Source organism: Helianthus annuus, chromosome 1, assembly GCF_002127325.2.
Source record: "Helianthus annuus cultivar XRQ/B chromosome 1, HanXRQr2.0-SUNRISE, whole genome shotgun sequence".
NCBI classification, from domain to species: domain Eukaryota; kingdom Viridiplantae; phylum Streptophyta; class Magnoliopsida; order Asterales; family Asteraceae; genus Helianthus; species Helianthus annuus.
In genome coordinates, this window is record NC_035433.2 from 117994213 (window position 1) to 118008399 (window position 14187).

Genomic DNA, 14187 nt, shown 5'->3' on the forward strand with positions numbered 1-14187 from the left:
AATTGTGGTAACCCGCACTCGGTACAATGTTGTAACTTATTTCAACCATCCACTTCATACAACTATTATGAGGAGCCCAGGTACGAGCCATCAACTTCATACACATCCTATGAAGACCAAAGGTATGAACCTAACCCCTCATACTCATATTTTGATGAACCAAGGTATGAGCCTTCATACTCATACTTTGAGGAATCAAGATATGAGCCACCACCTTCATATACTTATTATGAGGAACCATGGCATGAACAACCCACCTCATATGAGTACTATGAAGAACAAAATTACGACCCTTATCCATCATATGCTTACAATGAAGAACACTGGTATGAACCATCTACTTCATATGGGTACTATGAGGAACCAAGGATCGAACAACCGGATTCAAGCTTTGAGGATCCCGATCCTTTCTCTATCACCGAAGTGGCCGATAGGATAAAGAAAAACTTAAAACTATCGAACGTTACATAAAAGAATCTTGCGCAAGGGAAGAGGAGTCCCGCGCAAGAGAAGAATTAAATAAAGAAACGATAGTTGCAGAGTTAAAAATGGAAGAACAAATAAGTGAAAAACCGACACATGAGCTAAACAACGAAAAAGGTGAGGCCGATAACGTTAAAATTCAAGAAGAGTCTAATTTTAAAGAAATTAATCTCTTGTCACCTTCTTTTGAAAATCATTGTTTAGTGTCAACTCATGCTAAGTTTTTAAAAGAGCTAAACGCTAACACTAAAATTGAAGAAATGGTAAGTGTTAAGTTAACTAATGATCAAACTTCGATAATAAAAGAAGACCCTTTTGAAATTAACATTACACCAGTTCCATGTTTCTTTCAAAATTCCTTTATTAGTAATATCACAATCGATAAAGATCTTTGTGTTAACATAATGCCTAACTACATTTTCGAAAAGTTAAGTATTAGTGATTTTTCTCCACTTCAAATACCCATTTTTCTATCTAATCGGAAAATAATAAAATCAATCGGTGTAATTGAGGATATCTTGGTTCAAACAAATCAAATGGTAATCCCAACCGACTTTGTCATCCTTGATGACGCTCCTCTAGTGTTGGGACGACCTTTTGTAAAAACTCATGAAGCCTTGAAAAACCGGAAGTACAATAGTCTATCCATTCAATTAGGGGCATTCAAAAGGGATGTCGATCTTGAACGATCAATGAAATATCCAATCGGCAATGACGACCCCCTAATTGAAGATGAGCCAGAACCACCCGATAAGGAGGGTCTAGCCAAGGACCCTTATAAACGTGGTGCACCACGGAGGCATTCCGCGGAACTATCCTTCGTTTTAGTTTAGATTAACTTTTATGTTTTCTAGTTTAGTTTTACTTTTCAGGAATAAAACACACTCGAAATGGTGGAGGTTACTAAGGGAAGCTTGAACCCACACCCCATGCACAAAAACAGAGCCTCCCGACAATTTTTCTTCATTACAGCAAGTTCAGCACGGGGCCATGCTCAACCCAACATGCCCCCGTGCCCGAAAATCTGCAGAAATGCCCAGTTCAGGTAACTGGACACGGGGTCGTGCTCACTGAACACGCCCCCGTGCCCAGCCTTCTGTTTACTTTTGGTACTGGCAGTCTGGACATGGGGCCGTGCTCAGCCAACACCACCCCGTGTTCAGCTACCCAGTAACAAAAAAATCTTGTTTTTAACCCACTTTTACACATTTTAATCAACCAAAAAACTTATTTTTGGGACACATTGAGGACAATGTGTAATTTAAGTGAGGGGGGATGCTAAAACCTTGAATCTCGCAAGTCCTAATTACAAGCCTTACACAAAACTCTATTGGAACCGCTAATCACCCCAAATTTTTTCAAAACTTTTTCATTTTTTTACTTGTCTAGGTTTAAGTTGGGAATTTCAAATTCTAAAAGGTTATATTTTTACAAATTTACAACTGATAGCATCGTGATAAAAAGAACCAACATAAGAAAATTATGAAACGGCATGACAAGCTTAGTTAAAATTTGATTATATATACTTGATCACATAAAAACCCATTCCCACATAAGTGAGTTTTGAGCCTTTATTGAGCATACAAATCCATATCTTTAAACTAATTGCTCATTTTTCGTTTTTTGTGTGAATAGCCGCTTGGTTCTTACGACTCTAGAACTTGCCACGACGATACATTCCCGGTCCTTACCAACTTAAACCCGAGTAAGTAAATGAAGGAGGCATTAGGACTAACCCCTTTTATTTCTACATCATTATTTTTCTTTTTTTTTTTACCACCTACCCAAAATCCCCCTAGTTAACCCCTTTGAGCCTAAACCTTTTCATTTCTTAACCCAAAATAAACACTTTTTTTTGCCCCACCAAAACCCCTTTTTTCATTTTAAACCCTTAATTTTAGTAACAAAGCTCGGTTTTTCTTATGACTTCCTTATAAAAAAAAAGAGAGAAAAATGATGATGATAATGAAGCCAAAAGAAATAAACAAACAAGGTTATCAAAAAGAACTTTGTTTGAAAAAAAATTGCTTCATTAAAATAAAAAGTCAAAAAAAAAGTCTTACGAAAACCGACGCTTTTTACGCCTTTCGCCCTTTTCTACTAACCACTAACCCAACCACCTACCTTTAACCCAAGCCTAACCCTTCCCCCCAAAAGTCCTCTTGATATTTACAAAGGTGTATAGTTAAAAAGGAGGAGGATTGATTGCTTGGCAAGCATATGGTAGAAGTAAGTTCCATGCCGGTCTCGAGTGTTTCAATAAAATACATCTTCGGCCGAGTGTTGAGTGATCTCCCGTGAGGTATGTGAACTTGTATATAAATGAAATTTTAAAAAGGCATGTTATGCCCATATAAGTAATTTCTCTTATGAAACGTTCTAAATAAATCATAACGAATAGGATTGTAAATAGTATAAAAATAAAACCCAATAAAGATCTTGGATTCCCGACACTCAAGACAAGCCCAAAATCTTCTCTTCTACCCATTCCATTTGGGAGTGTAAGCCACATATTAAAGAGTTTTGCTTGAGGACAAGCAAAGATTCAAGTGTTGGGGTATTTGATGTGCACAAAATGCAACATATAAATTACATCAAATGTGGCATAAAACTACCCTTTTTAAGTACTAATGTTGGAAAAAGTGTGCTTTTATCTTCCTTTTGTATTTTCAGGGTTAAAAGAGCTTAAACGAACAAACGAAGGAAAAATGCAGCCAAATCCAACATAAATATAAAGAAAAGGAAGAAACGTGGCATGCCCGACTCCTCGACAACATCTCCCAAAGCAAAAACAAGAAGAAAGCTGAGCATGGGGCTGTGCCCAGCTGAACATGGGGTTGTGCCCAGCTGAGCATGGGGCTGTGCCCAGCTCAACTCGGGGCGTGTCCAGCTCAACACGGGGCGTGTCCAGCGAACACGGGGTCATGGTCAGCCTTGGCACAAAAGACAAACCTGTAGAAGCTTCCATTGCCCACCACGGGGCCGTGCTCAGCGGACACGGGGCCGTGGTCAACTTCCTGCAGGCGCATTTATTGTAATTGCGAATTACAATTAATGAAGAGAGAGAGTCAGATGAACACGGGGCCGTGCCCAGGCTTCTGTTCAGCCTATAAATAGGAGTGCTTGGAGCTCTTGCAACTCATCCCTTGGCACACCACCTCTCTCACACTTCACCCACCACCCACCACCACCATAACACCATCATCCACCACCATCATTCATTGTCCATCATAGAGTGTGTGAGTCATCTCGGGATCCAAGATTGATCGTAAGAGTTCTTGACAATCAAAGGCCATGTTTGCCTAAGTCTCTTACATCACTCGGTGAAGACAAGTGTTTAGTGTAATACTTTTTATTTTTAATCTTTTGCCCTTTTTATTTGGTTTTGTATTAATGACTTTAATTACTAGTTTCTTATGTTGAAGGTAATTCTTCCTTATCGTTTGTCCGTAGTGTCTTGGCATTATTTTACTGTCTATATAAAATAAAAGATTTTCACCATTCATATCTCCACGGTCTATATGGAGGTATGTTGGCTACCTGGTCGGGGGTTAAGGGAACAGTTTGGTAAGAGTCTTGCCTTTCTTCAGCGTTTAGAGATCCTGCAAAGGACCTGGGTCAAATTTAGTAGGACCTCCTTCAATACCCAAAGGTATTGGATGGCGGGGGTCCAAACTCTTTGATCCCCTCATAAGTTAAACTACTATTAAAACTTTAATCCAGCTACTTAGGACTGTATCCCTGCTGACTCAGACTACTTAGCTGAGGGTAACGTCGCCTTCAAAAGAGGGGCCTACCACATTATGCATTAATAACTTGATTAATTATCTTTCAATAATCCGACCCTTTAGGATTGTATCCTTGCTGACTCAAACTACGAAACGCGAATCCTCCGAGGGATCCTGCTGCTGCTGTTGTTGCTGGTGAGGCGATGAATGGTGAGAGGGTGGAAAGTACCACTCACACTGGTTGAACCTTGCTTGGTAACTGTCCGGACCCTGATAGGGTGTTCCATGGAAGGATGATCCATCAGAGATCTCGATGGGATGGTTTGGGGTACCTCTTGCAGGCTCGACGGGATCCGTGTCCTCGTCCATGTCCATTGCATTGTCTTCTGAGAAATGGTCCTCTGGTCCTAGATGGTTAAAACCCACTGGTTCTTGGACAAAGTTTGCCGGGTTGAACCGGTCCTGAAAGACAGGAGTAGGGTCGCCAAAGGAGTGGTGCGAAAGGGATCGTTGGAGAAGCATATATGAAGGTTGTGGGTTATCGGGCTCGTTTTCCGAGTGCGGCCCAAAAGAATGGCGGTAAGAAGGTGTTGAACTGTGTGAGACAGATCGCCTAGCGGGCTAAAAAAGGTTCCTCCTATTCCTCTGAGGTTCGGCACTCATTGTAGTGGAAGGAGCTCGTAGGTGCGAAGGCCCGGCCTCGTAATCATTGTGGGTAGTGAATGGCCCTTTTCCTCTTCCTCCTCTTCTGATTCTTGGTGGCATGTTTCCTGATTAAACAATTGGAATAAACAACAAACAATAAAGGACAAACTAAAGCAACAATTCCGGATCGTCCTAAGTGCTTGTCTAGACTCGATTACGTGCAAATGTGTCATTGAGATTAAACACAAAAGGCTAGTGTTTAATTCACTCAACGTTGGCTCTGATACCAACCTGTCACACCCCGATTTTTCACACGTTTCACCGGTGGGCCCGGTGGGGGATTATCGTGACGTAGTTGGTAACGTTACAGTCAAACAACACAATATTTAAATGCACAGCGGAAGCAAAAGATAGATATATTTCAACCGAATATTATTGTAATATCATGTATCACAAACAGTTGAAAACAATCCACAGGGGGATCAAAAATAAAATAGGAAATATTGTTCAACAGTTGACATCCAAGCTTACGAGACTTATTGTGGACGCTAGGAGAAAGCCAGCCTATTTCGCATAGTAACTGCACTTAACCTTTTTGGGAAAATACGTCAGTTTACACTGGTAAATACATTCAACCGACACTTTTGAAAAAGGTTTAATAAAATTAATTTGAATGCACGTGGCACAAAATTTTATAACTTGGGATAATTATTTTAATATAATACTTGTAAACGAATTACATGTTTCTTATGCGTTCAGTAGCCCGTTCCATAGACCGGGTTAAAGATCAATAGACACACCACATTATTTATTCATTCATTTATGCACCGACGGGTGTACGCCTACACCCCGTGCTCAGGTCGTGGCCATCTCGTAAGATGATGCCAAGGATATCCAGGACATGGTCATTAACCCCCCAAAGGCTTTAAGCAAACAAAACATTTTAAAACAAAGCATATCAATGATTTAACCTCTACTCGATTAAAGATTCAATGCTGGACCAAGCGGTATTTTATATACCGTACCCCAAGCCCGTATAAGGGAAATTAAGTTAAAAGTATTTACCTTTGCAAGTATATTTCACAAACAACAATTTCAAGTAGCTTTTACCGGGTCTCCTATTCTGGAACGAAGGTCTATAATAACCTATTAGAATCCTAACGGGTCTTTAATTAAGCCTAAACTTAGACCGGTTAGTTTTAACGAAAGATACGGTTCGAACGCACGATTAAGTGAAGACCGGAATAGAATGTGATTTAGACCCGACAAGTTTGAAGACTTGTATAATATGGGTAATCCAACCACATTCTGGATTTTGAGATAAAAACGACAAGGTTTGACCCGTTTCGGCTAATTTATGCAAACTAGTTACATAAGCCGCACCGAACGCGTAAAATAGCGTAACGGGTAACCGTAAGAGTCTTACACAGGTTTCCTAAGCCAATATGCTCTAAAGATGTTGTGATATCAGTAGGATACCTTCCATTATGCCCAAAACGAGTTTAATCCCAATATACACCCCGTAGGGGTATTTCGGTCATTTTAAAGATTATAAAGCGATTAATTTAACTCCTGTGATTCGGGTCTGAATAAATTAGTAAAAAACTTAATTTAACAGGGTAAAATCAGTTGGTGTTAAGTCTTATGTGACAAAACGGTTGCAAACCCAAACCATGCGTTTAATACGCGTATAAAGTTGTTTTAAGCGATTTCCGGGTTAAACAGGAAATCTGAGTTTTCTGATCAGGTTATAAAGTTCAAAATACTTTATTTATTATTTAAAATCAGTAGCAATTGGATTGGCTTCAAAATACTATGTAGAACTCATTTTATGTCCGAAAAAGGGTATAATCGGTATTTACCGAATCAAGGTCATAACCGTAGGTTATGAGCAGGTTAAAAATAATTAAAAATCTTTAAAAATCTCAAAATATTATATTACATCAGTGTGTAAAAGGTTTGGTGTCGAAATTTGGGTTTAGGTAGGCTTTATGCTAAGTGCACCGTTTAATTAACAAAAGTTTTCTTAATTGCGCTATTTAGCATAACTCCTATTCTGGACCTCGAATTGTTATGAAACTTTAGGGACATGTTTATAAATCAGTAACTAAGGTTATTGTCCTTTCACATATCCAAAATTCTCGTTTTAAGGTCAAAAGGGCATTATGGTCAACTTTTAAGCATATAACGGAAATGTGCAAACGACTCGGACAAACAACGAACCAGTCACAGAGGGTCATACCATCATGTAACCTGGTCCTAAGGGAGTCCTAAGGCATTTCTAGACTCTACTAAAACGGGTCAGAACTGAAGTCAAAGCAAAAGTAAAAGTTTTGCGACTTTCGGTTCCGAACCGGGTCTAAATAGGAAATTGTCGGATCAAACAAGCTTAGAGCAGTTATTATACTTATTATCAAGTTATATGAGTGATAAAATAGGTTACCTGCCTTCTACATTGTTAATTATGTGTTAATTCGAAAATTAAGCTTCTGTTGACTTTTTCTAAACATCTTTGACCCGACATTTGATCTAGTTAGAGTGGGAATCAGAGGGTGCCCTTTTTAGGGTTTAATGCCCACATAATTACCAACTTATAACTACCTTTGATTCGATTAATCATTGGACCATTAATGATTAATCGTTAAGGAAACCGTTAATTACGACGGTTTGACTTTTAAGCTAAAACTAAGCAAAAACTTAACTAAGAATGGTTAAGCGTACTTACCCAAGTCTAATGCACGATTAGGAAGGCTTAGGGAAGACACTTGTGCTCCAGAAAACTCCACAAATGTAGAAGGAAGGAAGGAATGAACACAATGTTGCAACAATGTGGCTTTATATAGTGTTCTTAATCCATTGAGATCATGACAACTAGGTCTATCATTGATCCCAGATCATTTACAAGTGTTTCCTAGTGTCTAGGAATAGTTAGGGGTCGCCCATGAGAGTGAAAATATCTTACTAAGTCGGTTAAACGTTTATAACAGCCAACAGCCAAGCTGCTGTCGCTGGGCACCCCTTATGGACCGTAAGGCAGGTCCTTTACGGTCCGTAAGCCTTTGCCAGAAAGCAAAAAAATTAACCTTTCATGCATTGAACAAGCAACTTGCATAGCATTATTTTGAGCCAGGAAATGTCAGTATGAGGCCTTTTTTACCCATGCTTGATCAGTTGTGTCTACCTATCTTGCAATATTATTGGGTTGAACAATGATAGTATTCACAAACGAAGGTTTTATTGAGCATTATTTTCATAGGATCCATTCTTGCAAATTTGGACATCCATTATTATTAGTAATCACCGGATTAAAGGTATACTAGATGTTTATTAATTATGTTAGGGTCTTGGGATTTATAATGAAGTCGCTCAGAGGTATAAATTTACATGTCGTCATGTTCAAAAATCCTGCCATACATCTTTAACTAAATCCGGGTTTATAATACTTTTGTCGTACATAACACGTGTCGTTATCTTATTTGACGGAAAATTTCGAGGTGTTACATCCTCACCCCCTTAAAAGAAATCTCGACCTCGAGATTTACTGAAACAAATGAGGGTACTTTTCTTGCATTGTGGATTCTACCTCCCACGTGTACTCGGGACCTCTACGGGCATCCCATTTTACCTTTACAATCAGTATATACTTTCTTCGAAGTTTCTTAACCTGTCAATCCTCGATCGACACAGGTTTTTTCAACAAACTTTAAGCTCTCATCTATGTGTACATCCATATGTAGTATGACTAGTGATTCATCAGCGAAACACTTCTTCATATTACAGATGTGGAAAACATTGTGAATACCACTGAGCTCTTCTGGTAAGTTTAACTTATAGGTAACTGATCCGACACGTTCGATGATCTCGAAGGGTCCAATGTATCTCGGGCTTAACTTGCCTTTCTTACCAAATCGCATCACTCCCTTCCAGGGTGATACTTTAAGCAATATCTTGTCACCTACCTCGAAGTTAAAAGGTTTACGCTTCAAATTTGCGTAGCTTTTCTGCCTATCTCGGGCAGCTTTCAGACGGTCACGAATCTGGACAATCTTGTCCGTCGTTTCAAAGATTTTTCAGGTCCTGTCAACTGGACATCTCCAACTTCTGCCCAACAAACGGGCGTTCTGCACTTTCTACCATACAAGGCTTCGAAAGGAGCAGCCTTTATGCTCGTATGGTAGCTATTGTTATACGAGAACTCGATTAATGACAGGTGGTTATCCCAACTACCACCTAAGTCAATCACACATGCATGAAGCATGTCTTCCAAAGTTTAGATTGTACGCTCACTTTGTCCGTCCATCTAAGGATGGTAAGCCGTACTGAAATTTAAGCGCGTGCCCAAAGATTGTTGGAAACTTTTCCAAAAATGTGACGAGTATCTAGTATCTCTGTCAGAGATAATAGACACAGGCATGCCATGTAGAGATACAATCTTATCTACGTACAATTGGGCTAACATGTCGGAGCTATAAGTTTCCTTAATGGGCAGGAAATGTGCTGACTTAGTCAGTCTGTCTACGATCACCCATATAGTATCATTTCCTTTTCTTGTCTTTGGTAACTTGGTGATGAAATCCATTGTCACCATTTCCCACTTCCATGTGGGAAGTTCAGGCTGTTGCAGCAAACCTGACGGCTTCTGATGTTCAGCTTTGACTTGCGCACATGTCAAACATTTGGCTACATAGGTAGCTATAGACTTCTTCAAGCCTATCCACCAAAAGTTTGCCTTTAAATCCTGGTACATCTTGTCAGCTCCAGGATGAACGGAGTATTTGGAACTGTGGGCTTCCTGGAGGATAACATCTCATAGTCCTCCATAAACTGGAACCCATATTCGTCCATTTAACCTTAGAATTCCGTCCTTTCCATAGGATAACTGTTCTTCAGTTACTCCTAGCTTTTCATTAGGATAGTTAGCTTCCAGCACAGCTTCCTTCTGTGCAGCTAACAACCTTTCATTTAAACTATTCTTTATCTCAATGCTCTTGGCATTGATCCTTATAGGCTTCACCCTTTCCTTTCGACTTAAGGCGTCGGCGACTACATTCGCCTTGCCAGGATGATATCTTATCTCACAGTCATAATCATTCAAAGTCTCCATCCATCGTCGCTGCCTCATGTTTAAATCCTTTTGGTTAAACAGGTGCTGGAGGCTCTTGTGATCAGAATAGATCACACATTTGATGCCATATAAATAGTGCCTCCAGAGCTTCAGTGCGAATACAATGGCACCCAATTCCAAGTCATGGGTGGTGTAATTCTTTTCATGCACCTTTAACTGACGTGAAGCATAGGCAATAACCTTGCCTTTCTGCATAAGCACACATCTCATCCCGGTATGTGATGCATCACAATATACTACAAACTCTTCAATTCCATCAGGCAATGTCAACACAGGTGCATTGCTCAGCTTCTGTTTAAGGATATCAAAGGACTCTTGCTGCTTAGGGCCCCAGTTAAACTTAATATTCTTTCTAGTCAAAGAAGTTAGGGGTGCAGCAATTCTTGAAAAATTTTCAATGAAGCGCCTGTAATATCCTGCTAATCCCAAGAAGCTGCGAATTTCTGTGGGCGTCTTCGGCTCTTGCCAATTCCTGACAGCTTCCACCTTAGCAGGATCCACTTGGATACCACGCTCACTAACCATATGTCCAAGGAATTGGACTTCTTGAAGCCAGAATTCACACTTAGAAAACTTGGCGTAAAGCTTCTCCTGTTGAAGTAGTGAAAGAATACATCGAAGATGCTTTTCATGATCAGCTTGATTCTTTGAATAAATGATGTGTGTAAAATGCAACATATAAATTACATCAAATAAGGCATAAAACTAACCCTTTTTAAGTACTAATGTTGGAAAAAGTGTGTTTTTGTCTTCTTTTTGTATTTTCAGGATTAAATGAGCTCTAATTAACAAAAGAAGCAAAAAGGCAGCTAAATTTAACATAAATACAAGAAAAGGAACAAAAGTGGATTGCCCGACCCCTCGACAGCATCCTCCCAAGCAAAACAGAGAAGGCAGAAGACTGAACACGCCTCGTGCTCAACGAGCACGGGGCCGTACCCAAGAAGCAGCAGAAAAGACAAACATGTAGAAGCTTCTATTGCTCACCACAGGGGCGTGCCCAAAGTACTGCAGGCGCATTAATTGTAATTGCGAATTAAAATTAATGAGGAGAGATAGTGTCAGACAGGCACGGGGCCGTGCCCAGCGGACACGGGGCCGTGCCCAGGCCTCTGTTCAGCCTATAAATAGGAGTGCTTGGCTTCATTGCAACTCATCCCTTGGCACACCACCTCTCTCACACTTCATCCACCACCCACCACCATCACAACACCATCATCCACCACCATCATCCATTGTCCATCGTAGAGTGTGTGAGTCGTCTCGGGATCCAAGATTGATCGTAAGAGTTCTTGACAATCAAGGCCATGTTTGCCTAAGTCTCTTACATCACTTGGTGAAGACAAGTGTTTAGTATAATACTTTTTATTTTTAATCTTTTGCACTTTTTATTTGGTTTTGTATTAATGACTTTAATAACTAGTTGCTTATGTTGAAGGTGACTTTTCCTTATCGTTTGTCCGTGGTGTCTTGGCATTATTTTACTGTCTATATAAAATAAAAGATTTTCACCATTCATATCTCCACGGTCTATATGGAGGTATGTTGGCTACCTGGTCGGGGGTTAAGGGAACGGTTTGGTAAGGGTCTTGCCCTTGTTCAGCGTTTAGAGGTCCTGCAAGGGACCTGGGTCAAATTTACTAGGACCTCCTTCAATACCCAAAGGTATTGGATGGCGGGGGTCCAAACTCTTTGATCCCCTCATAAGTTAACTACTATTAATACTATAACCCGGCTATTTAGGACTGTATCCCTGCTGACTCAGACTACTTAGCCGAGGGTAACGTCACCTCCAATAGAGGGGCCTACCATAATTTGCATTAATAACTTAATTCATTATCTTTCAATAATCTGACCCTTTAGGATTGTATCCTTGCTGACTCAAACTACTGGGTTGAGGGTAACGTCGCCTTCAAAAGAGGGGCCTACTACAATAACTAAGATAATCTCTTAAACAAGTGCAAAGTGTGAAAATAATCAAAGGTTATACTAATACACGAGTCGGATCCAAGTGATTCATCTTGTCTATCTGTTTTATTTTTATTTTATTTTTCAGCATTTAGTTAATTTTATTTTCTTAGTTTAAAAATCTTTTTTTTCTAACATTTTGATTTGATTAGACGTTGAGGATAAACCGGTAATAAAAGCTCTTGTGTCCTTGGACGACCTCGGTATCTTACCAACACTATACTACGTCCACGATGGGTGCACTTGCCCATATGTGTGTTTAGTGTTAGTAAATATCGTGTTTTATAAATTTAAAACTTGGCTAGAAAGTGTAAAAAGGGCTTAAAATATATACCAAAAATATATTACACTACACGCACATCAAGTTTTTGGTGCCGTTGCCGGGGACACAAGGATTTTAAGAAAGTTAGGAATCAACGGCCGAATCATTTTTTTTATTTTCTTTTTAATTTTTTAGGATTTTTTTTTAGTTTTTCAGCTTCTGCAGAGCTCAGCACGGGCCGCGCCCAGCGTGTTACTGGCAGTTTTTAGTTTTCCAAGTTACAGAAGGCTAACCATGGGGCCGTGTCGGTGCAACACGGGGCCGTGTCCAACTCTCCAGTAACTGGGATCTGGAAAACAATCACTGTAACTCCGACCACGGGCCGTGTTCATTGAGCACGGGGCCGTGGTGAACCTTCTGACCAGCATTCTTTTCTGTTTTTATTGCAGGACTTGGAACCAGACGCCAACCCTACGTAGTGTATGAGCTCCAGTTCTAATAAGGACATAAAAGAACCTCTAGAAGAACCCGAACGCTTTCTCAGAAAAAGACTAAAAGCCAAAAACCAAGAGAAGGTTTCGGGAAAACCACTTCCAATGGCGGACCAACGTACCATCATGGATTATCTACGACCCACCGTAGGTAACCTCGGCGCCGCCATCAATGCACCGAATGTTGAAGCCAATAACTTCGAACTTCGACCGCATTTGATACAGATGCTTCAGAACTCCGCAACCTTCCATGGGCTTGCGGACGAGGATCCCCATCTACATATTACTAATTTCTTAGAAATATGTGATACCTTTCGGATCAATGGAGCATCAAATGACGCCATCCGCCTCCGAATGTTTCCTTTTTCACTAAAAGACCGAGCAAAAGCTTGGCTTAACGCCCTCCCAGCTGGATCGGTAAACACCTGGGATGAACTAGCCCAAAAATTTCTATATAAGTATTTCCCTCCCGCTAAAACGGCTAAATTAATGACTGAAATTAATACATATTCACAAGATGACGGGGAATCCTTATATGAAACTTGGGAAAGGTTCAAGGAGCTATTGCGAAAGTGTCCACATCACGGCCTTGCGATATGGCAACAAGTGTCCACTTTCTATAATGGGCTGTTGCCACGCACAAGGCAAACACTGGACTCTAGCTCCGGGGGACTTTTAGGTAATCGTCGCCCGCATGAAATATATAATCAAATTGAGGAAATTGCTCAAACCAATTTTCAGTGGCACACTCCCCAAGGCAATAAATCTATTGCCCCGGGCGCCCATAAGGTTGATGAAAGCACTTCTTTACAAGCCCAAATCGAGGCCCTCTCTTCAAAAATAAAAAAATTGGAAATGACAAAAACGGTCTCGGTTATGGCTTGTGAAGGGTGTGGTGGGCCACATGAAAATTGGAGTTGTATGAAAGAAACAGACGATCAACAAGAATCGGTAAACTACATTGATAATAGACCTAGGCCGTCGGGTCCTCCAACGGGCACCTACAACCAAGGATGGCGAAATCACCCTAACCTTGGTTGGAGAGAACCCGAAAATGGTAGTAACTAACAAAACGTAAACCAACGAACAAACTTTCAACAACCAAGAAATGAGTCACAAAATATCCCTCAACAACAGAGTGGACGAGAAAGGCTTGAAGATACTATATCTCGCCTCATCTCCGACACTGAAAAGAAAAACTCGGATAGATTTCTACAATTAGAATCAAATTTTAGAAATCAACAAGCTAGTATTCAAAACATCGAAAAACAAATAAGTCAACTAGCACAAAATTTCTCCGAGAGACCACAAGGCGCGTTACCAAGCAATACCGAAACAAACCCAAAGGCGCAAGTTCATCTCATAACACTACGGAACCGCACCGTGGGTCCTACGGAAAGCCCGCCGCCTACTGAGGAGACCGTAACACCGCCCTTACAAGAGAAAGATTCCCCTCCCTCATCAGAGCCTACCAAGACTCCTCGA

The 14187-nt window shown here is 40.4% G+C and overlaps 1 non-coding gene across 1 annotated transcript; it reads right to left on the bottom strand.

Annotated features, from left to right (window-relative positions):
- Positions 1-13185: 13185 nt before the first annotated feature.
- Positions 13186-13292, bottom strand: LOC118483016. The gene has a single exon (XR_004869464.1). It is a non-coding gene; the product is annotated as a small nucleolar RNA R71 (small nucleolar RNA).
- Positions 13293-14187: the final 895 nt, after the last annotated feature.